The following is a 21,927-nucleotide window of genomic DNA, read 5'->3' as shown; positions in this document are numbered from 1 at the left end:
AATCAGTTTTTACCAGATGGCTCTTCAAACATCCTGACTTTGTCCTATGTCGGCAGCTCTGAGAATTTTGAAACTCAGACCTCTTTCAAGCTGGGGTGAGGGGCTTGCTTGAAATGGGGGTGCTTTGGTTCTTCAGTGTGATGCTAGAAGACATTTCTCCCAAGTCTGTCAGAAGGTAACCTCCAGCCTTATCAGTGGGAAGGTTTAAGAGATTCATGAGATCAGTCTTTAATATAGGCTTATTTGACCCTTCAGTCTAGTTAGCCTCTGCCAGCACTTTTCAGTGTGAAAGCAGATGAGATTAAAGGAATAAGTAGACGGCCTACCCACACTAAGAGGGACTATATAAACAAAGAGGAGTTTAATTTACAAGAGAGTCTTAGCTGGAGTGTATGTTGGGGGTGAGACAATTACTTTCTGGTCCTGGTCTGGAACAGGTTTGGCATGAGAGTAATGAAGACAGGTGTGAATCCACTTAAGCGTGACTGAGCTCAGCCTAGTATGAGGTACTTTCCAAGCAGGTGTCAGTCCTTCTTTCTGAAACTTCTTGATGCCCATGTAGCCCTGGATCAGTATGAATGACAGGGCACCAAGGAGGGAACTGGAAGGGCATCTCAAACCCTAGACCGGACTGCAATCTGGACCTGTTGGAGAGACTGGGGATACTGTGAAAGAAACTAATTAATAATCTCCTCAACGATATGGTCTCTTAAATAGGGCAGCAAGGAGGGTGCCCTTTGAAATATAATCTCATGGGGGTGAATCCTGCTTTTTGAGGGGTGCATCTTTCCCTAAGAAGGATCAGGAGTAAAAGGTCAGACCAATTTTCACTGGTTTCCAAAATTTATTTAGAGAGGGTTCATGCATTTGACCTTCCCAGAGCTCTGAGGTTGGTAGGCACAGTAGAGCTTCCAGGTTATGTTTAAGGTCTATTTGAGCTATAAATGAGGTAAAAGCAAATCCACTATGATCCAACTGACAGGGTAGCCCCAACCTAGGAATAATCTCGTGTAAGAGTCTTGACCACTGTCAGAAAAGTCTCCCTCCAGATAGCAATGGCTTTTTATTCATCCTGAGGTGTTCACAAGCACTAACATGAGGAAGCGTTGTCTCTGTGAAGCCAACTTCCCATTTCTTACCAGGGGCTAGTTCCCTCAGATTAATGATGGGGACTCTTTTGCCCCTTGCCACTGAGTAGGTGCTGCTGCTCTGGCTCTCCTGATTCTGTTGATGACAAGACTGTTTCCATTGGTTAAAAAAAAAAAAATCAGCCTCTGCTTCAGGCAGAGGAGTCCCCTGGAGGTCTGGGCAAGTAGCCTGAGAAATGTCCAGCAAGTCGTCGAGGTTGTTGTCAGGCATCAATATTGCAGGGTTGAGACTCTGTCCAGAAGCAAAAGTGAGATGGGGCTGATGGAGCAACCAACTCTGATATTAGGAGGGTTTTCACAGCCCGGGGGAACTGTTAGAGTCAGGGCCTGGCTCAGAGTAAGTTTGCCAGCTTTCGTTACCAGTATAGCAGTTGTGACCATGGCACAAAAAACAAGATGGCTAGTCAGAGGCCACTGGGTCCAGATGCTTAGACAGACACACTATGGGCCTCCACCAAGGTTCCAGGGTCTGCGTCAAAATTCCCTTTGCAATGCCCTGAATCTCAAGGATGTAAGAGTGGAAGAGTCTAGTGACATCAAATAGGGCCAAACTAGGGCTTGGGTTAGAGCCCGCTTTAGTTCCGGGAAAGCTTGTTCCTCTGGTTCAGTCCACTTCAAAGACTGGACCCCAACCGTGGCAGAATAAGCAAACCTAGAAATCCAGAGCCCGCAATTTCCTGCCACCCCAAGAATTCTCATACCTGCTTCCTGGTTTAGGGATTGGAGATCTGGAGGACTGCTTTCTTCTGGGCAGCACGGAGAATTCTCCTACCTTGAGCTAGCTTGTAGCCCAGATAGGAGACTTTTGTTCAGCTGAACTGGGCCTTTTCATGGAGACATGCTAGTCCAATGTCTGGAGCAGCTGCAGCAAGTCCTTTGTGTCTTTCATATGGCAGTGTTGGATACTGCCAGAAAATATCATCTATATATTAGGATAGAGTTTAATCAGGGTGTGACACCCTGAATCCTCTAAGTCTTTTTGTAATGCCTCCCCAAAGAGTATAGGGTAATTTTTGAACCTTTGGGGTAGTCATGTTCATGTTAGTTGGCTAGTCTCATTGGACACTTGATCAGCCCATTCAAAGGCAAATATAGGCTGGCTCCCTGGCACAGGGAGAATGAAAGAGAAAGCATCCTCAAGGTCTAGAACCCTATAGACCTGTTGGTCTGACAGGAGGAGACTGAGCAAAATGTATGTATTTGGACCAGTAAGATGAATGATTTCAGTCTGTTTATTTCCCTCACAGAGATCTTTGGCTGGCCATGGGCAAGCAGGGTGCTATGGGGTGCTGTGGAACGCTGCGGGCCCTTCCTGGCAGCGCTGGAGGTGGCAGCACCTGTGGCTGGGCCACAGCGAGGGCAAGGGTGCCAGCTGCGCTACTATGGGCCTAGCTGGGCTTCAGGAGAATGTGTTTGCTGAGCAGTCAAAGATCTATGCCTACATGAGTACAAATGCTCTGGAAGGCGCTTCCTTTCTTCAGGAAGAGAACTCAGTTGCACATCACGAGGTCAAATGCCAGGGGAAGCCATTAGCTGGAATCTACAGGAAGCAAGAAGAGAAAAGAAATGCTGGGAATACCATTCAAAGCTCCATGAAGTCCGATGAACAGAAGATCAAAGACGCCAGGAGAGGTCCCCGGGCACCTTTTCCCAACCAAAAATCTGAAGCAGCTGAACCTCCAAAAACTCCACCCCTATCATGTGATCCTATCAATACTGTGGTTGCCAAACAGGCCCCTCGGAAAAGTCTCAAGAGAAAACTCAGCAGAATAGAAAACTCACAGATTTCTTCTACCTGGTGCGAAGGAGCTCCAGGAAGAGCAAAGCTGAGCCTCAGTCTGAAGAAAGGAAAAAAAAACCGATTAGCTGATTAAGAGCCGAAAGGAAGAAGGCATGAAGATTGATCTCATTGATGAAAAAGGCAGGGGTGTGATTGCCACCAAGCAGTTCTCCCGGGGAGACTTTGTGGTCGAATACCAGGGGGACCTCATTGAGATCACCGATGCTAAGAAGCGAGAGGCTCGGTATGCGCAAGACCCCTCCACAGGCTGCTCTATGTACTCTTTTCAATATCTGAACAAAACCTACTGTGTGGATGCCACTCGAGAAACAAATCACCTGGGGAGGCTGATCAATCACAGTAAGTGTGGGAATTGCCAGACCAAACTACATGACATCGATAGAGTGCCTCGTCTCATCCTCATCGCCTCCAGAGACATTGCAGCTGGGGAGGAGATGCTGGACGACAATGGCGACCGTAGCAAGCTGAAGCATTAACCATGTGGCCTCTCAGCCTCCCTGGCACCCTGTCACCTTCAAAGGACAAAGTGCCCTCAAGGGGAAATGATTACTTTTGCACACACTTACTCTTAGCTAATTACTTTAAATGTTTTTTTAAAAGTATATTAAAGATGCCTTTTCATGTAATATTTAAATATCTGTTACAGATTTCCAAGGTGGACTTGAACAGATGGCCTTATATTAACAAAACTTTTGTCCTTGGTGCATGAGCTGGAGTTTTGGAACCTAGGGCCTATGCTGAGACACTTTGCTCAGCCTTGGTGTAGGGAGGAGGGGACTGGACCCGCCTTAACTGAATGTACCAGGCTCTGCTGACTCACCAGGGGAGACCTTGCCTTGGAGGAGGTGGGAATGGGGAGTGGGTTGGGGAGGAAGGTTGGGGGGTAGGAAGAGGGAGGACAGGGGAATCCGTGGTTGATAGGTAAAATGAATAGAAAATCTCTTAATAAAAAGAAAAAAAAAAGAAATGTGTCTAAGAATCATCAAGGCTCTTAAACACTTGTGAAAGTAAAATTTCTGTGCCCATTTCCCCAGGATGCTTATTTGGTGGCATTGTGTAGGTCCTAGGAGATGGCATTTTAACAAGACTATTCCCCCTATACACATACAAATACAACCACTGTCAACAACAACAACAACAAGAGCAACTGTAACAACAAGTTTATGATACATACTAAAATTTGAGAATTATCACGAAATGCTATAACTTGAGCAAAATGGGGGAACTATGGCTAGCAAAAAAATTTTCAATTACACCTATAGACAGTTTCTTCATATTCAAAGTCCTAGAAAGGACTAAGGACCTAGGTCAAGTGCATGTACCCTACCTGTTGGAAATGATGGGTGGGAATGCTTGGCCCATCTTGACATGTAAATAGAGAAGTAGGACCTTTCTTCTACCAAGATGCATAGGAATGTAAACTCCAATAGGATGGAGTTTCAGATGACATGTGGCAAATACTTATAGCAAGACAGCTCCTATAAAAGCACGATTGAGTTGTTAACAAGATGAGTCTCTAGGCTGGGCAGCCTAGTTGATAAACTATTTTGACATCAGTAAATACTAGTGTTTGTGATTGATAGACCAGAAACAGATGTGAATTTAACAGCTGAAACTCAGAAAAGTTAGGATGATTCATAGATGATCACTTAATAGAAACTAACAAGACTAACAGAAGCCATACTCTATGGAGGAAGGAGGGTTTTTACCTGGATTTTGAACGAAAGGGAAGATTAAAATCAGCAAAGAATGGTGTGGTACCCAATAAAAGCCCTGAAGAAAACCAGATCTTAATACCCGGGAACTATGGATGTTACCTTATGTAAAAGAAGGCATTTTGCAGATATTATTAAGGGTCCTGAGGCATAGACATTATCCTGTGTAATTGTAATTATCCTGGGCCCTAAAAATCACAAATATTCTTACAAATGGAAAGCAGAGGGAGGTTTGGAGACAAAAAAGAAGATGAGAACATATATGGGGGAATGACACAGGAAACTCAAGAATGCCAGAAGCACCTACTGGCAGGCAGAATTACAGAGGTGGTTCTTCCCTGGAAATCCCAGAAGGAACTGGACCTGTTGATATCATGAATTCGGCCTTATTTTGGACCTCAACATCCCATAACTGTGGGAAAATAAATTGTATGATTCTAGGGCTCTTAAAATAGAAATCAGTAAAGAAGATGGAATGGGGTAAGGAGGAAAGTCGAGGTGTGGAGCACTTTGAGAAGAAGGGTGTAGTTATAAGGTGATTCAATGGAAAATAGAATAGCCCAGTTTAGTTTGACTGCAGGGTTTGTATGAGGGAAAATCACAGGAATAATAAAAGGTTGGTAGTTGCTAAATCCTAGGGTACACTGAACAAATGTTTTAGAATGAAAAATTTAGTCAGACATACTGGGGTATGCCTATAATCTCACCACTTTGGAGTGAAAGCAGGAGGATGTGAGTTTAATGCTACACACTGAGTTTAAGACCAGCCTGTATTTATGGGACCTTGTCTCAAAGCAAAAAGAACAATGTGAGTTTTACATATTAACAGGCTAAGAATTTGAATACAAGCACAGGATTGGGCTGGAAAAAATATACAAATAGGAACTGGAGAGATGGCTCAGTGGTTTAGAGCACTGGCTATTCTTCCAGAAGACTAGGGTTCAATTTCCAGCAAGGACATGGTGGCTCACAACTGTAACTGTAGTCCCAGGGCATCCATCACTATCTTCTGGCCTCCTCTGGTAATGCATGCATGTAGTGCATAGACCCACATGATGGAAGAAGAGAACTGATTCTTGAAATTTGTCCTCTGACCTCCTCTTGTGTGTCATGGCAGGAACACACACATACACACACACTAATTAAGTAAGTAAGTAAGTAAATAAAAAAGAAAACCCATTGATGATTTCATGAGTCAGTTTCCTGGGACACAAATCACGGAGAAGAAGAATATGGAGAAGGAAAACCAGCCTTGTAACTAATAACAGTATGATTTAAATTTCAGGCTCTGCATAGGCCCAAGCCTAGTTTTATCATATGTGAATAAATGTCCTTTAGTATTTAGGAGATTCTGCAGAAGGTGCTTTGCTTTTGTTTCTTTTGGTTGCCTTTGTCCAGTGGTTCTCAACCTGTGGGTCATGACCCCTGGGGATTGAACAACCCTTTCACAGGGGTTATGTGTCAGATATCCTGCATATCAGACATTTACATTACAGTTCATAACAGTAGCAAAATTATATTTATGAAGTAGCAACATGTGGGATGACTCATTCCTAACAGGCTTGAGGGCCAGGTGGCCCAAACCAGTAAATGATACTTTCTGAGAGCCAACCTGGGTCTGCCTAAGGGCTTTAGCAATAGCAGCTGAGACATGATCTGGAGATGACCTGGACCAATGAGAGGCAGTCATGTCACACCAGCAAATGCATATTCATCAGATCCCCGCCCCCGCCAGGTGGGGTGGAGGGTATATAAGGCTTGCCTCCTCCTGAATAAACTGAGCTTGTTGTTTGGACATTCTCCCTGAGTCTGTGTGGTTTGACTCTGCACCTACCTGGCCCCCTCCCCCAAAGGGAACAACAGCACAGGACCCTGCCACAGCAACAAAATAATTTTATGGTTGGGAGTCACCACAACATGAGGAACTGTGTTAAAGGGTCACAGCATTAGGAAGGCTGAGAACCCTGTCTTTGTCCATGAGTTTCTACTTCTACTATGTTCTCATTCTCACCCCACACCTTGGGTGTATAATTCCCCTTTGGCACAGAGTTGATAACCTCCTTCTCCTTGTTTCTTCCACTTCCTCCTGAATCATTGATGACTATATACACACAGATTTGTACTGAAGGGTGATTTCCTTGAAGTGCCACAGCCACTTAAAATTAAACATAATTCCCATATATTAGTATAGCTCTCAATCTTCATCAGAGAAGTTTCTTTTTTGCAGTGGATGATCATTAACACAGAAACTCAGAGCAAGCCAAAGTGCATTGAATAAGTGACTGTGGAGTTCTCAGCCCTAGTTGGGACATCTATATTACATTACATACTCCAAAAGCTCAGGGACTATCATGGAAGAAGAGGTAAAAAGATTGTAAGAGTGAGAGGTTGGGGAGGACTAAGACAAAGCAGTGTTTTCCAGACATATCAGTACCATTTCACTCATGAATTCACAGTAACCATGGTTGCCTGCACAATGTCAAGCCAGTCAACATTCCAGTATACATGGGGTAGGGACTTGTGGTAGTTTGAGTGTAATTGGCCCCAAGAAGCTCATAGGGAGTGGTACTATTAGGAAGTGTGGCTTTGTTGGAGTAGGTATGGCCTTGTTGGAACAACTGTGTCACTGTGGGGGTGGCCTTTGGGTTTTCCTATGTTCAAGTTACTCATAGTGTCACAATCCACTTCTGTTAGGGTCCTGGAGAAGTCTCACAAAAGACCACCATCCACAAATGCAATCAACAAGAGCGTTTATTATCTCTTGAGAAAGCTTCCAGCCTGTTGGGGCTGGTCATCCCACATAAAGGCAGGTGAAGACCCTGAGAGATGTCTGAGCTCCTTTTAAGCACAGCCAAGGGAAGGTCTCAAAGCAGTTAGGTTATTTTAGCTACAACTTGCTTAAGCAAGTGGCAGTCATATCAATACATTCTAATTGGCCAAGGCTAGTTATAGGCTGGTCAGTGTACAGTTTACCATTTTGGGGCAGGCCTGGACAAGTCCCAGGCTCTGTCCTTGAATTGCTGTGGAGGCTGTCTGGTCTAGCCTCTACTGACTGTGGAGGCTGGCTCAGTGGCCCAAGCTTGGTGCATCCTATCTCCCTTGTCCCTGTTGTCAGGTGCACCAGTTATTTGCCCATTGTTTGTGACTCCTCCTCAGAAACTGCCTGTCCAGTCTCAAGAAACTGAAGTTGAGGCCTGACCTGAGGGAAGACTGAGCAGCCTGTTATGGCATCTGCTTGGTCCTCTCACTTCTTGTTGCCTTCTGATCAAAATCTAGCCAGCACCATGTCTGCCTGCATGCTGCCATGTTCCCAGTCATGATGGTAATGGACTGAACCTCTGAACTGTAATCTGCCACCTCAATTAAATGTTTTCCTTCTAAGAGTTGCTGTGGTCATGGTGTCTCTTCACAGCAATAGAAACCCTAACTAAGACATAAGTCATGAAGCTCCTACCTCTAGCCAAGTAGTTATTGACCGCTAATAACTACTGGGGAAGGGAGAATCAGTTTTCTTCAGGGATTATGCCCCTTGTAAATTGCCCATGCTCCAGTGGATGATATCTTACCCATACACATACTGGCAGCACTGGGTTCTATGGGTTAAAAAAAAAGGACACAAACTTGGGAAAGAGCTGTGGTTTGGGGTCTGGTAGGAGTTGCAGTGGGGAGCAAAGTGTGGCTATGATAAATATACAATGTATGCATCTGTGAAATTCTCAAAGAATAAATAAAAATGTATTCTAGAACATTTAAACATGAGAGATCTGTTTCCTTTAAAACTCCTCAGCCATTACACAAAGGCTTTGATTTGCCCAGTGTTGTTCAATTTTCCTTCAGTCTCCTGTTTCTTCTCTCTATCTTCCCATACATTACAAATTCTCCCAACCAAGCCATGACTGCTAATTTCTCAAGCAGAGCACTTCAACTCTTGGCTTATCCCAACCATCCTGTAATGTTTGAGCAATGAAAACAACTCATCCAGGTGTTTAGCTAAAACAAACACAAATTCTTTCTCTGAGAGAAAATTTACAGTTGTTTAACTCTAAAACTGACACTTCCATTTTCTCCCCATTAGTTAGTCAGGTTGTTTTTCAGGCATGAATTGATGAGCACCTGGTCTAGTACAGCCATAATAAGAGAAAAAAACAGAGAGGCAGATGTGTGTGGTACATTAAGAGAGAAAAATAAGCCAACAAACTGTGATGACTACCTAGATCTGGATGATATCCCCGGAGAGGGAAGAGGCCCATATAATGTCAAAGTTTGCTTCCTGAGCAATTAAGCCCCCTTTTTGTTTGCTTAGTTTTCACAAGGCAGCATTTTACTTTTGTCCTGATTTTTCAAAGGTCCCATTTCAAAGTGTGGAGCACTGAAATACTAACAAATTTTCTTATCATTTACAGTTCTTAGGTCCCTTTATTTAATTGACTATAAAAACTGTAATTAAAAATGAACAGAAAGACCCAACATGGTGGAGCAGGACTTTAATCCCCTGAACTTTGGAGGCAGAGGCAGGTGGATGGCTATAAGGTCAAGGCCAACACAGTGAGACCTTATCTCAAAAGCAAAACAAGCAAGCAAGCAAACAAACAACAAAGCCTTCCAAGAAAGGAACTTGTGGACCCACTTGTGAAGGAACGCTTGTGAAATGTTTACATTATTCTCCTAAAGAATATAGTAGACATTTTATGGAGGTTTTCAAGAAACCAGTTCACTTTGAGTATTCAATATCTTTGGTGATAGTGTTGATTCTGTGGCTTCTGAGCTTAGAATGGACCTTGCTGCCGTAATTTGTAGCTGATTTTTGTTTTAAGATAAGGTTTCAGTATATATCTTAGGCTATCTCTGAATTTACTAAGTAGCCCAGGCTGGCCTCAAATTCATGGCACGCTTTTCTATTCAGTATCCTGGTTCAGAGATTGATCTAAAGTTTCCTCTGTTGGACACTTGATCTTTTTCAAAATTCTCTCTGAATACCTACCTGAGTCACCATTGCCCCTCTGTGTGGGATGGCTGAATCTTGGTACTTTAGGTTTCATTCACCTGCAACCCGTGAGAGCCATCATTTTCTCCAGTACGTGTTTAAGTTGGCCACCATGGAATGCTGAGTTCTTCCTCTTCCTGTCCATCTCTATGCCCCCTGTGCTTATTCTCTCCCCATCCTCCCTATTAACCATCACCCCAGTATACTAAAAATAAAATAATTTTTTTTGGTTAAGAAAACTTTAAGTGTGTTTATTATTTATTATTACTATTTGCTATACATTTAAGGGTAGAATTTCTAGGTTACATTTTGAGGAACTTCCAAACTTATCCAAAGCCCTTTATCACTGTGATCCTAATAGCAAAGCTTCCATCTTGTCCACATAGTTGCCAGCACGTATTAGTATCTGTTTAGAATTTTTAGGTATCCTATATGGAGTGGGTGGCATCTGATTGGGGTTTTGATTTGCATTTCCTTGATGATTAATGAGATTGAATGTATTTTATCTGCTATTTGGCATTTTGTTTTCTTCTTTGGGAAATATGTGTATCCAGATCCTTTAACTATTTTTAAATTAAGCCATTTTTATTTCAATTTATTAAACATTTATTTATTCCATGCATGAGCATGCGTGTGTGTGTGTGTGTGTGTGTGTGTGTGTGTGTGTGTGATATGATTACTGTGAGCATGTGGAGGTTAGAGGGCAACTTGTGGTAATTGGTTCTTTCATTCCAATGTGTGCCCTCCAGGAAGCAAAATCAAGGTGTCAGGCTCGGAAGCAAGTGCCTTTACCCACTAAGCTACCTCATCTGCCTCTATGAATTATTTAAATATCCTGTAAAGTCTCTTATGAGATATGTGATTGAAATATTTTTCCAATTCTACAGGCTCTCCCCACCCCCCCTCTCCCTCCTCCACTTGATGGTTCACTTTTGGCAAGAACAATTTGGATGAGGTTTTGCCTTTTTATTCTTTGTGCTTTTGATGTCATAGCTAAGAAACAATTGCTTAGTCTGAAGCCACAAAGACATACTCCTATGTTTTCTACTAAACGTTTTTTAGTTTTCCTTTTTTTGTTTGTTTGGTTTGGATTTTTTTTTCAAGAGATCTCACTATGTAGCTCTTGCTGTCCTGGAGCTGACTGTGTAGACCAGGCTGGCCTTGAACTCACGGAGAACTGATTGTCTCTGCCTCTCAAGTGCTAACATTAAAGTGTACCACCACACCCAGCCGAGTTTTAGCTCTTAATTGAAGATTGTTCCCCTGGTAGCAATCCTTTTTAATTATGCCTTATACCAGTGCTTCTCAACCTGGGGGTCGTGACCCTTGGGGGGGTCAATGACCTTTTCCCAGGGGTCACCTAAGACCATCTGAAAACACAGATATTTACATTATAATTTATAAAAGTAGGAAAATTACAGTTCCGAAGTAGCAATGAAAATACTTCTATGGTTGAAGGTCACAACACGAGGAACTGTATTAAAGGTTCACAGCATTAGGAAGGTTGAGAACCAGTAATTTACACATTCCTGTTTATATCACTACTAGTACCAAATCTTTGTTATAACTTATTTTGTCAACATACATATCAACTAAAATATAGCAATGTTGTGTTTTTAGAGAGATGGGGGAGTATTTCAAAGGAAAAGTATGGTCCCTGGATGAAGCCTATTGGTGAGGCTCACTACCTTTCCTGTTTAGATGAGAAATGACAGATAATGACAGCTCACTGCTGCCACCTGCCGTTAGACAACGTTCCTACAGTTGGTAAACCCAGAAATTGGTCTGGCTTAGAATACAAAGTAGAAATGATGGCAAGGTACCAGTAAGGGACTAATTGAATTAGCTATCACCAAACCATACAAAACAGTCAATACCCCATTACTTCCAGAGAATTACTTCCACAAGAGAACACTCTTCTATTAAGGCCAGATTTCTGTTTTATTTTTCCCAGAATAATCCAAATGTCTATATTTTTTAAATGTGAATGTTCTCAAATTTTAATTGATTGTATAAAATATGTAAATTCCACATGGGCACAGTGGTGGATGCCTGGTAGCCCAAGATACTCAGGAAGCTGAAGCAGAGCTGCTTGATACATGAAAGATACATGATACTTGAAGCATTGTCCCGTTTTAAATAATACTTATGCACATACCAGTAGGCCAAACAAAAGAAGTCTCTAGGGTAATTTTTCAATTGTTCTGTGTTCTACAACAGTTATGTGATGATTCATTGCCAACTTGACAGGATTTAGAGTCACTGGGGGGGGACACATCTCTAGGTGTGTTTGTGAGCGCATTCCCAAAGTTAATTAACTACAGAAAGCAGATCCGGTTTTAATGTACAGGGTTTCATCCTTTAGACTGAAGCCATAAACTGATTTCTTTTTTAATGATACAAAGGAGAAATCCAGCCAATATCCAGCATTCCCTGCTCTCTCCTTTCTGATCACGGAGATAAAAGCAGACACTTTCATGTTCCTGCTGCCACAGCTGTAAACCATGTCCTCCGAAATCCATCCCCACCTCATAGACTACAGCTTCAAAACATGAAGAAGAGCAAATCTTTCCTTTCTCAAGCAGATTTTTTTGTCAGATAGTTGGTTATAAAAACATTACAAGTAACTAATACAAATTGTAAGGACCATTTTGATACAGGAGTCAAAATTAAAAACAATTTACTCTGATACAGTTCACCGTTCAAATAATGTTAGAAGTGGCAAGGCATTCTTAGGGTGCCTAACCTATTTTTCATAATGAAGATCTCAGTTTAAAGGGATAGGGGATAAATGTTCTTCATCTGGGTATCTTGATCAGTGAGGAAATTTCATAGAAGGACTCACTATAGATAAAAGATAGATTATTAAATCTACTTTTAAAAAAACAATTAGTAGTTTTAAATACTTTACATTGGATTGGATTTTTGTATATTGTATACAAATTATATATATTGAGATTGATATTGTTAAAAATACTATGTGTATATTTCTAATCTTGTTCAAGATATTGTACTTACACAGTTTGTTTAACAATGTAATACAATTTGCTAATCCTTAAATGTTATTATTACCAATTATTAGGATATAAAGAAATGAAAGTTAGTAGTTAGACATTACAATAGAGCTTGTAGTCATATTTGGTATGTTTTCAAGATTGAGCAGATATATTTTAGATAGACAGGTCATCTTCAAACCCTTCAGTGATCTACAGAATATGACATTTAAAATGTTTTAATAACTTATTCTTTTTCTTTTTTATGACTATGAGACATGTTGGCTCCTGGTAGCACCGAGCTACTTCAGAGAAGATATGGGCATTTAAAGAAACTACATATGGAGTTAACTTTCATTGTGACAAAAGTTAGCCACTGAACAACAAAGTATGCTCAAATCGTCTGCTGACAAACAGGACAAAATGGACAGACAGGACACGAAACAAAGGACTACCGATTCTTGCCAAGACAAGTGTGGTTGTGGCTTTAGCAAAAGGCATCTTCTGAGGCCAGGACCATATGACACCATTCCTGAAGTGGCCTTTATAATCCAAAAAACGGTACAGTGCCCCTTTCTTCAAAGGCAGCTGAACCGACAGTGGACCAATGGTTTCTGATGTGCAGTGGAACAGCAGCTGAAAGTTATTCTTGAAAGAGTAACTAAGCTAATGGAGTCTAACCTCTCAATGGTAAACTGACATTTAATAAAAGAGATAAAGCCACCCACAAGCCAAAAAAAAAAAATGAGATGTGGAAAAGAACAGGATGCCGAGATAAAGCCACACATAAGCCACCCCCCCCCCAAGAAAAATGGACAGCTAAATTTAAAAAAAAAAAAAAAAACATCAACAATTTCCAAAATTTAAAATCCTGAATCATGACAGGACACTAGTGGAATTCAGGTGTTTCTGGTACATGGACTGCTCTCACCCAATGTGAGGTTGAACTGTTGACCTTGTGTACATCCTACTTCACAAATGAGTCTGTCAGGCTAAAGATGATGCCCCAACACTGCGGAGAAATCTCTGGTGACTGTGCAGGCAGCTGGCTGTTTCTGTCAACTCACAACTTTTTTGGAAGCCACTTGCATGCACTTCCTGGTTTTTTGTTTGTTTGTTTTTTTTTGGGGGGGTTTTTTTAGGTAATATTATTTCTTTCTTGGGTCTCTGAGGAAGTTAAAGATTAGATAGTTATAGTTTTCCTTGTTAAGAATTAAAAAAAACTCACTAAAGAGGTGTAAATATATAAATTTAAAAGACATTATAAAATAGTTCTGTTAGTAATATAAGTTAGGATAAAAAATAAATCAGATACATTTTGGGCTTACCAAAATAAGATAGATAATAGAATATTTTCTCTGAGTTTGTCAAATACAAATGGATTAGACATTGTTTAGGTATTTATTGCTTGTATATATAACATATAGTTATTGTACATAGTTTTTCTTATATTAGTTATACCTTTTTTCCTTTTTTCTTTTAATTAGAATAGAAGGGGGAAATATGGTGATATTTTATTTGTGCTGAAATGTGATTTTATTTGTATGTTAATAAATAAAGTTGCCTAGAAATCAGAGCTAAGAGCAAGCATTTAGCGGAAGTCCAGCGGTGGTGGCACACGCCCTTAATCCGATCACATGGCAGGCAGAGTCTCTGTGTGTTCAAGGACATAGCCAAGTGGCGACCTGAATCTTTAATCTCAGTACGAACCATAGAGACCAGGAGGTCTGTATAGACAGGCAGTGACGAGGAAGTCATGTGGTTGGGTTTAAAACCAATGAGAAGGCAGAACAGAAAGGCAATGAAAAGACAGGACACAGGAAGAAGGTCTCTCTCTCAGGGGAAGGATGGCAATGAGTGGTAAGATAAGGGGGTTTTAGCTCTTGGCTACTGCTCTGATCTCTGGGCTTTTAACTCTGCATTTGGCTCTGTGTTTCTCATTTAATAAGACCATTTAGAATTACATCCACAGAGTTGATGCTCAGTTAACACAAGATGCATGGACAAGTTTGTGCTTTGTCCCTGTTGCTAGTATGATCATGGGTGACTCCTCCTTTAGGTTCCCTGAGTGTAATTTTCTCATTAATAAAATGTGAGTTATATGAGGCTCTATTTCTGTGAAAGTGGTCTCTATTCAAAGACAAGATCTTAGTGGCAAATGAAAAGTTGAATAAAGGAATACTTAAATCCTCATGGCCAAGTTCCTAGGTATCCTCTGGGGCACCTGCACCCCAAAGGTTCTCAGAAATTGAGGAAGCTAATGTGACACCACAAAGAACCTTGATAACAATCAGGTTCAGAACATTTTGACACAGACTGAGAAGCTGCAGTGTCTTGGCACAGACATAAATCACAGTATTTTGGATTATTAAAGCTCAGTTTGCCTGATTGATTTTATAGACTATGAATACCTTTAAAATGTCAGCAATTGTGATGATAATGAGGGTCAAATGTCAAGATGGAAATATCAGTGAGTTACAAGCGAGTATGACGTGTTGTAATATTACCTGATGATAGCAACCATCTGTATGTGGCATCCTATTAAAAAACACAGATTCTCAAGTTCCACTCCTCAAGACTGATTCAGTAAATAGGGGCTGTCCTGGCTAGTTTTATGTCAACTTGACACAAGCTGGAGTCATCAGAGAAGAGGGAGCCTCAATTGTGAAACTGCCTCCATAATATCTGGCTGTAAGGCATTTTCTTTATTAGCAATTGATAGGGAAAGCCCAGGCCATTGTGGGTGGTTCCATTTCTGGGCTGGTGGTCCTGGCTTCTATAAGAAGCAGCCTGAGCAAGCCAGGGGAAGCAAGCTAGTTAGCAGCACCCCTCCAAAGCCTCTGCATCAGCTCCTGCCTACAGATTCTGGCCCAGTTTGAGTTCCTGTTCTGACTTCCTTTGATGATGAACAGCAATGTGGAAGTGTAAGCCAAATCAACCCTTTCCTCTCCAACTTGCTTTTTAGTCATGGTGTTTCATTATAGCAATAGAAACTCTAATTTATATAGGGGTAGATAGAAATTAACTGTATTTCGCCATGCTCAGAGGTAATCCATATGCTCCAATAACTCTGAGGGAGACTTGGTATCTGCTCTTGAGTCTTAGCAACTGCTGGAAATATGAATTTAGGGAAGCCACAAATGTTCTGAGGTTCTTTGCCTGTAATAAAATGACTTATCAGATTTAGTTTGTATTCTCAGACTTTTGTTCGTTTTTTGTTTTTCAAGTTAGGTTTCCTCTGTGTAGCCATGGCTGTACGGGGACTTGCCTATAGACCAGTCTGGCCTTGAACTCAAGAGATCTGCCTGCCTCTGCCTCTTGAATGCTGGGGTTAAAGGCATGCATTGCTACTGCCGTGCTGCACTGTTTGATTTTAAAAGTTTTTTAAGGTTTAAAAATGAGGGCTGTGTTATGATGGTTAACATTGTCAAGTTGTCTAGCTATGGAATCAAAGAAGAGAGATGCCTGTAAGCAAGCACATTAAGATATTAGCCAGAAGGGTTAAGTGGCTGGGGAAGACCTGCGTCCAGACTCAGCAGCAGCATCCTGAGCTGGCCCTGATGTAAAGAGGTCTGAGGGAACATCAGGTCTGCTATGGCTGCCAGCTGTCACTCCTTGGTAAGTGCATCTAAACCAATGCTGCCATTCTTTGTGGGCACTGGAACCCAGCTTCTTCAGCATCCAACATGGGCTGAGTATCAGTATCTCTGCATGAATCTTCTAGGTTTTCAGCACCAAACTGGGACTGCTGTGGCAGCCAGCCTCATGGACTGGGCAACTACCAGGTTCTCAGGCTCTCCAGTCTGCAAAATGGCCCTTGTTAGACTAGCCAGACAATTTCATATAAGCTAATCTAATAAATCACCTATACACACAGTATATATGTTCTGTTCCTCTAAAGAATGTTGAATAATGCATGTTCATAAATAAATCAATATGTCCATATACACATATGGAGATGAATATGGTGATAATTATTCTCTTACTGCTTTTATGCTTACTCTTTCAGAAGCCCCACATCTGTGAAAAGAAAGAACTATTTCAAACTGGTCTTACATTCTTTAAGGGGTCTATGCAGACTTTTAATTTTAAAAAATGAGATTAAACTTTCAGAAAATGTAGTTTCATTTTGAGAGATAAACTGACAGAATTGAAGAATATGAAATTTGTCAGAGTTTAAACTATATCTTGTTATTGAACCACAAGTTATGAATGACATTGTTGATTACATATTAAATATTTTATTTTATAAATATATTATGTTTCATTATGTGGAGGTTTTGTTAATAGTAGATGTGTCAATGTGATAAATATCAACATTTAAATGACCTTCCGATGCTTCATATATATATATATATATATATATATATATATATATATATATCTTGAAATGTCATCCTTAATTGCTTATTTCAGGAACCTTCAAAATAAAGTCGATGACTTATGTCTGTTCAGACTCTGAGTCACAGACTCTGAATATATACTGGAAAATTTTCTCCTTTTATCCAAGCCAATTGTTCCTCTCTTACTCTTAACCCATTACCTCTGCTTCCTTTAAGACATCTTTCCATCATTTATTTTTACAGTGCCCCCTTCTCTACATCCCCACCTATGTATTTTCCTTCTTGATTTTTAAGCATCTTGTTCCTTTCCAGCCTCTAGTCTGAATTTCCCAGGATTTCAAGCACAAACCGTGCGCTCAAATTCAAGTGCTCACAAGGACCTGGAAGTAAACACAGATGACTTGATGTTTGTGGTTTCTACTCATGTGTCCAACTAATATACAGTATGACTACAATTTAATTTGAGTCAGTTCTGTTTCCATGACTGATTTATTTTCTTTCTTGATGACACGATAATTCATCTAACCAATCAATATAGGAGTCTAGAGACCTGAGAGAATTGAGTTAGAAAACAATTGGCTGCTAACATAGAGTGCTGTTTGGATGCTGGCGCAGGTCTAGTCAGAACCTAGAATGAGGGAATAAACAGCCCCTATAGTAATGGGCAGTCTGATATGTTGGATGATGTTGACAGATGAGGACTAGGCAGGATTTAAAGCTTGTTATATAATATCATAATAGTTTTCCCCAAACAACAAAAGGCTCTGAACATCTGTTCAGAGCTCTAAGAGAAGCTTTAAGGAAATAGTTGCTTTCACTATGTTCTTATTGTGTATTACATCAAAAATGCATACAGACATGTTTGTGTCTTTTCACAATGTCAGAATTTATTGAATAACAATAAATTCACAATGCACAACAGGTTTTTTTTAGGAGAAATTTGCTAAGTAATCTCAACTTCCCCTGGGAGCTTGCTGTTGGCAAAAACAGGTTCTGCTATTTCAATCTTAATTATTAATATTAAATCTAAAATCACAATTCTATATCACACCATATTTATATCTATGTAGACACATATATAGTACAGAAAATGACCATAAAGTCATTAGAGGAAAGTTCCAGAAATTCAAAGAAGCCTTTCTGAAGGCCTGGTCAGAAGACTGGGATGTAAAGAGAATAGCTGTGGTGGTTGGACAGTGAAGCCCATTAAGGAGCTGCTGGTTATGCTCCCATAGAGATAAACCCCAGGTTCAGAGTTGAACGGAGTTGAACGAAGCCTTAGGACTGAGTCAAACTGCTGAGATAAGATATGGGACCATGGAGGCTGTAGAGGCAAGGTGCCAAGTGGAGTCAAGACAGAAGACCAGACAGGCGGGTAGATAGCAGCTAGAGTAGGCCCTGTCAGTGGTATGGACTCAGCTGAGCTGAAACCTCTAGCTGGGAATCTCTGTCAGTCCATTGATGCGCACAGCATGTGTTCAGATGATAGGCCATTGTGGATCATTGCCATCACCCTAATAGTGTTAGGGTTCTCTTTACTGGGCCCAGTGAAGGGGTAGCATCTTCCTCAGTCTTACTTGCTCCATAAATTCTCACTCCTAGTTTTCCCCATGTTATTTTAATACCTTGATGTGCTGATATGGTCCCAAAACACGTTGATAGTATATAGTGTGGTGCTTTGTACTTTTAAGATTAAGTTACTTACCAGTTGTCATATGCAGACAGATGATGCCATCTACATGGATGGTGAGGTACGGAGTCATCCTACCTCTCCATTTGCACTCAAGATGAAGCCAAATTCTGCTTTGAAATTCGAGTTTCCCAGAATAATACTATTTTTTTTTTAACAGAACTTGGAGCCATTTAGAGCAGGGCACAGCCTCAATATTTTTTCAGTTTCATTTTAATTAGGGCAATTTAGAGCTGCTGGCTAGCCTAACTCCCAGGAAAGGACCCTCCAGTGAGTGATTCTTCACCTTTTCTGGGTCATGAACCCCTTCGAGAATGATGAATGCTGTAGAATTGTTCCTAGAAAATGCATAAATTAATATAGTCATAACTATTGTTTAGAATTTCAAACACTTTGATCCTTTACATATACCCCAGGCTAAGGACCTTGACTAAAGACCTTGATGGTTCTCAACTAAACAGAGCAATGCTGAGTCTCTTTAAGGACAGGAAGGGAGAAATATTCCTTATTTAGAATTTGGGATTAGAGATTCTTAGGTTTTCCCCATTTTTTTCTCTTGATGGATTGTGTTTAGCTAGACTTCAAAAATCTAGTAAAGAACTCTCTCATGCCTGGTATTTGAATATTCTGTTCAACATAGCTATTGAAATTTTGCTATTATAAGGAGTGAGAAAAAGGCTGGAGGAATCAGCAATAAATAAGACAAATGAGGAGCTTGTGGTCCAGTGAGGGATATTGACATTAAACTATATAAAACATACCAACAAAAGTATTGTGGTTATAAATTCTAATGAAGGAGATAATCAGGGAAGTGAGCTAGAAAGTTAGAGAAGGTAAGACTGGAGGAAATTATTTCTTATGACAAAACAGAGCTTTGGGGGAAAATTCTGTATGCTGAGACCTAATGAATTTGACTTGAGAAAAATCATCAGGAAAGCTTTCTAGATGGAAGGGACAGTATGTTATGAAGACCTTGAACTACTAAAGAGGTTGTCTAGTTTGATAAAGTGAGAATACAAGTGTACTTGGAGAAGAATACATGATGAGGAGTACAAAGGATAAGAATGTCAAAATAAGAAGGGGTTTCTTCATACAGGGTCTTTCCATGTCATGATACATGATTTGATTTTATCTAAAGTGTGACAGGAAACAACTGAATAAACATAAGTAGGAAAGTCACATTACTTAATCATTGGACACACACACACACACACACACACACACACACACACACACACACCAAAACAAAAACAACTACAGCATTTACAGTTCATTATAGAATGAGACAGAGAAAAAAGAATAAGAGGTGGAGACAGAAGAGCTGGGAAGAAAAGAAATCAGAAGATACTACAGTCAGAGAAGAGATTACAGACTGAACTTTGCCCCCCAGCTCCGTCAATCAATATGCAGAAGTCCTATTATAATGTGGACCTTAGTGTTCCCCAGAGGCCCATTTATTAAAAATGTACTTCTCTTTCCATGACACTACCAGGAAGTAATGGAGCTTTTAAGAGCTGGGTCTAATGGGAGGAAGTGGAGCCTTTAGGTCATGCTCTTGAAGGACACTTTGGAGCCCGCATTCTACATGACCACTTTCTTTTGCTTCCTGTCCACCATGCATTCCTTCCATGAGGGGCTCCCTTGCCACAGGCCCTTTGGGGTGTGAGTCTGTCCAAATCATGGACCAGAACCTCTAAAAACTAGAAGACAAAATAAAACCACTCTCTTCATAGATTGATTATTTAAAGTATTTTGTGGAAATGCGAAGTTGATGAATATAAGCTCTAATCCACAATGTGATTGCATCTGAAAAGTGGGGAGTTAGGAGGTAAATAAAGTTAAATGAGGTTATAAGAATGAAATGCCAATCTGAAAGGGTTATTGCCTTTATAATAAGACAAGGAGAGACGCAGTTCCATGATCTTCGAATGCACTCCATGAGCAGACCCCTCCTATTTTGACAGTCGTGTCTTTTGCACTTCCAATTATGTACTCGTCTCCAAGCACATTTAGTTCTACACTTTCTCAAACAAGGTTGCAATTTTGGTATTTCAAGACCTTTGAGCATGCTCTCTGTCTGCTACCATCCCTGCCATGTAAAGGCATGGTGACTTAGCAGCTATCTACAAGCCAGGAAAAGAGCCCTCACCCAAAACTGAGCATTGCTATACCTTCATCTGGAACATCCCAGCCTCCATTACATGCTTGTTTTCAGAGACAAGATCTCTCAGTAGAACCTGAAGCTAGCTGCTTAAGCTAGGCGGGCTGACCTATGGAGCTCCAGGAATCCACCTATGCCCATATTATGGAATGAAGCTTAGTTATCAATGACCCAATTTATTCTTCAAAAACCGTTAAGGCAGGTCTAGGGAAATAGATCAGTTAATAAAGTATTTGCCACTCAAATATGAAGATCTGAATTTAATCTACAGCATGATGTAAAGAGCCAAGTATGGTGGTGTTTACATGTAGCCAAACCGCATCATAGGGCAAATGAAGACAGGGACATTCCTGGGGATCATAGACCAGACAGCCGAGCTTAAGCACCAATGATGGACCTTCATATTTTGTTATTGAATTTTGGTAGAACCTGTCTAGTCATTTATTATTAAGTATGATGCTCCCTGTGGAGTTTTGTAGATGCCTTCATGTGGTAAAATTCCTTTTCTTCTGGGTATTTTATTCATTTATTTATTTATTTAGATCAATAAATTTATTTTCAGCAAAAGCTATTTTATTTATGTATGTATTTATTCATTAACCTTCTATATATTTTTAAAGATTTATTTATTATGTATATAGTGTTCTGCCTGCATGCATCCCTGCATGCCAGAACAGGGCACCAGATCTCATTACAGATAGTTGTGAGTCACCATGTGGTTGCTGGAAATAGAACTCAGTACCTCTGGAAGAGCAGCCAGTGCTCTTAACCTCCAAGCCATCTCTCCAGCCCAGCCTTTTATATTTTTGAAACAATGTTTTTCTACGCAGGTCTGGCATATATTTTTTTATTTAAAAACTTTTTTCATTTATTTTACATACCAACTGTAGTTGGAATTTTCTCTCTGGGTCCCGCTAAGCCCTGGCAGTCTGACAGCTCACTTATAGAATAAACACACAGACACTTATATTATTTACAAACTGTATGGCCCTGGCAAGCTTCTTGCTAACTGTTCTTATATCTTAAATTAACCAATTTCTATAAATCTATACCTTGCCACATGGCTTGTGGCTTACCAGCATCTTCACATGC

General features: G+C 40.5%; 1 pseudogene; it reads left to right on the top strand.

Annotated features, from left to right (window-relative positions):
• The first annotated feature begins 2,530 nt into the window (after positions 1-2,530).
• On the top strand, positions 2,531-3,425 carry LOC114681966 (annotated as a pseudogene).
• The last annotated feature ends 18,502 nt before the right edge of the window (positions 3,426-21,927 follow it).

The sequence above is a fragment of the Peromyscus leucopus genome, chromosome X (assembly GCF_004664715.2).
Source record: "Peromyscus leucopus breed LL Stock chromosome X, UCI_PerLeu_2.1, whole genome shotgun sequence".
Classification (NCBI taxonomy): domain Eukaryota; kingdom Metazoa; phylum Chordata; class Mammalia; order Rodentia; family Cricetidae; genus Peromyscus; species Peromyscus leucopus.
Note: the sequence above shows the minus strand (reverse complement) of the source record. Positions and strands in the feature narration are given on the sequence as shown.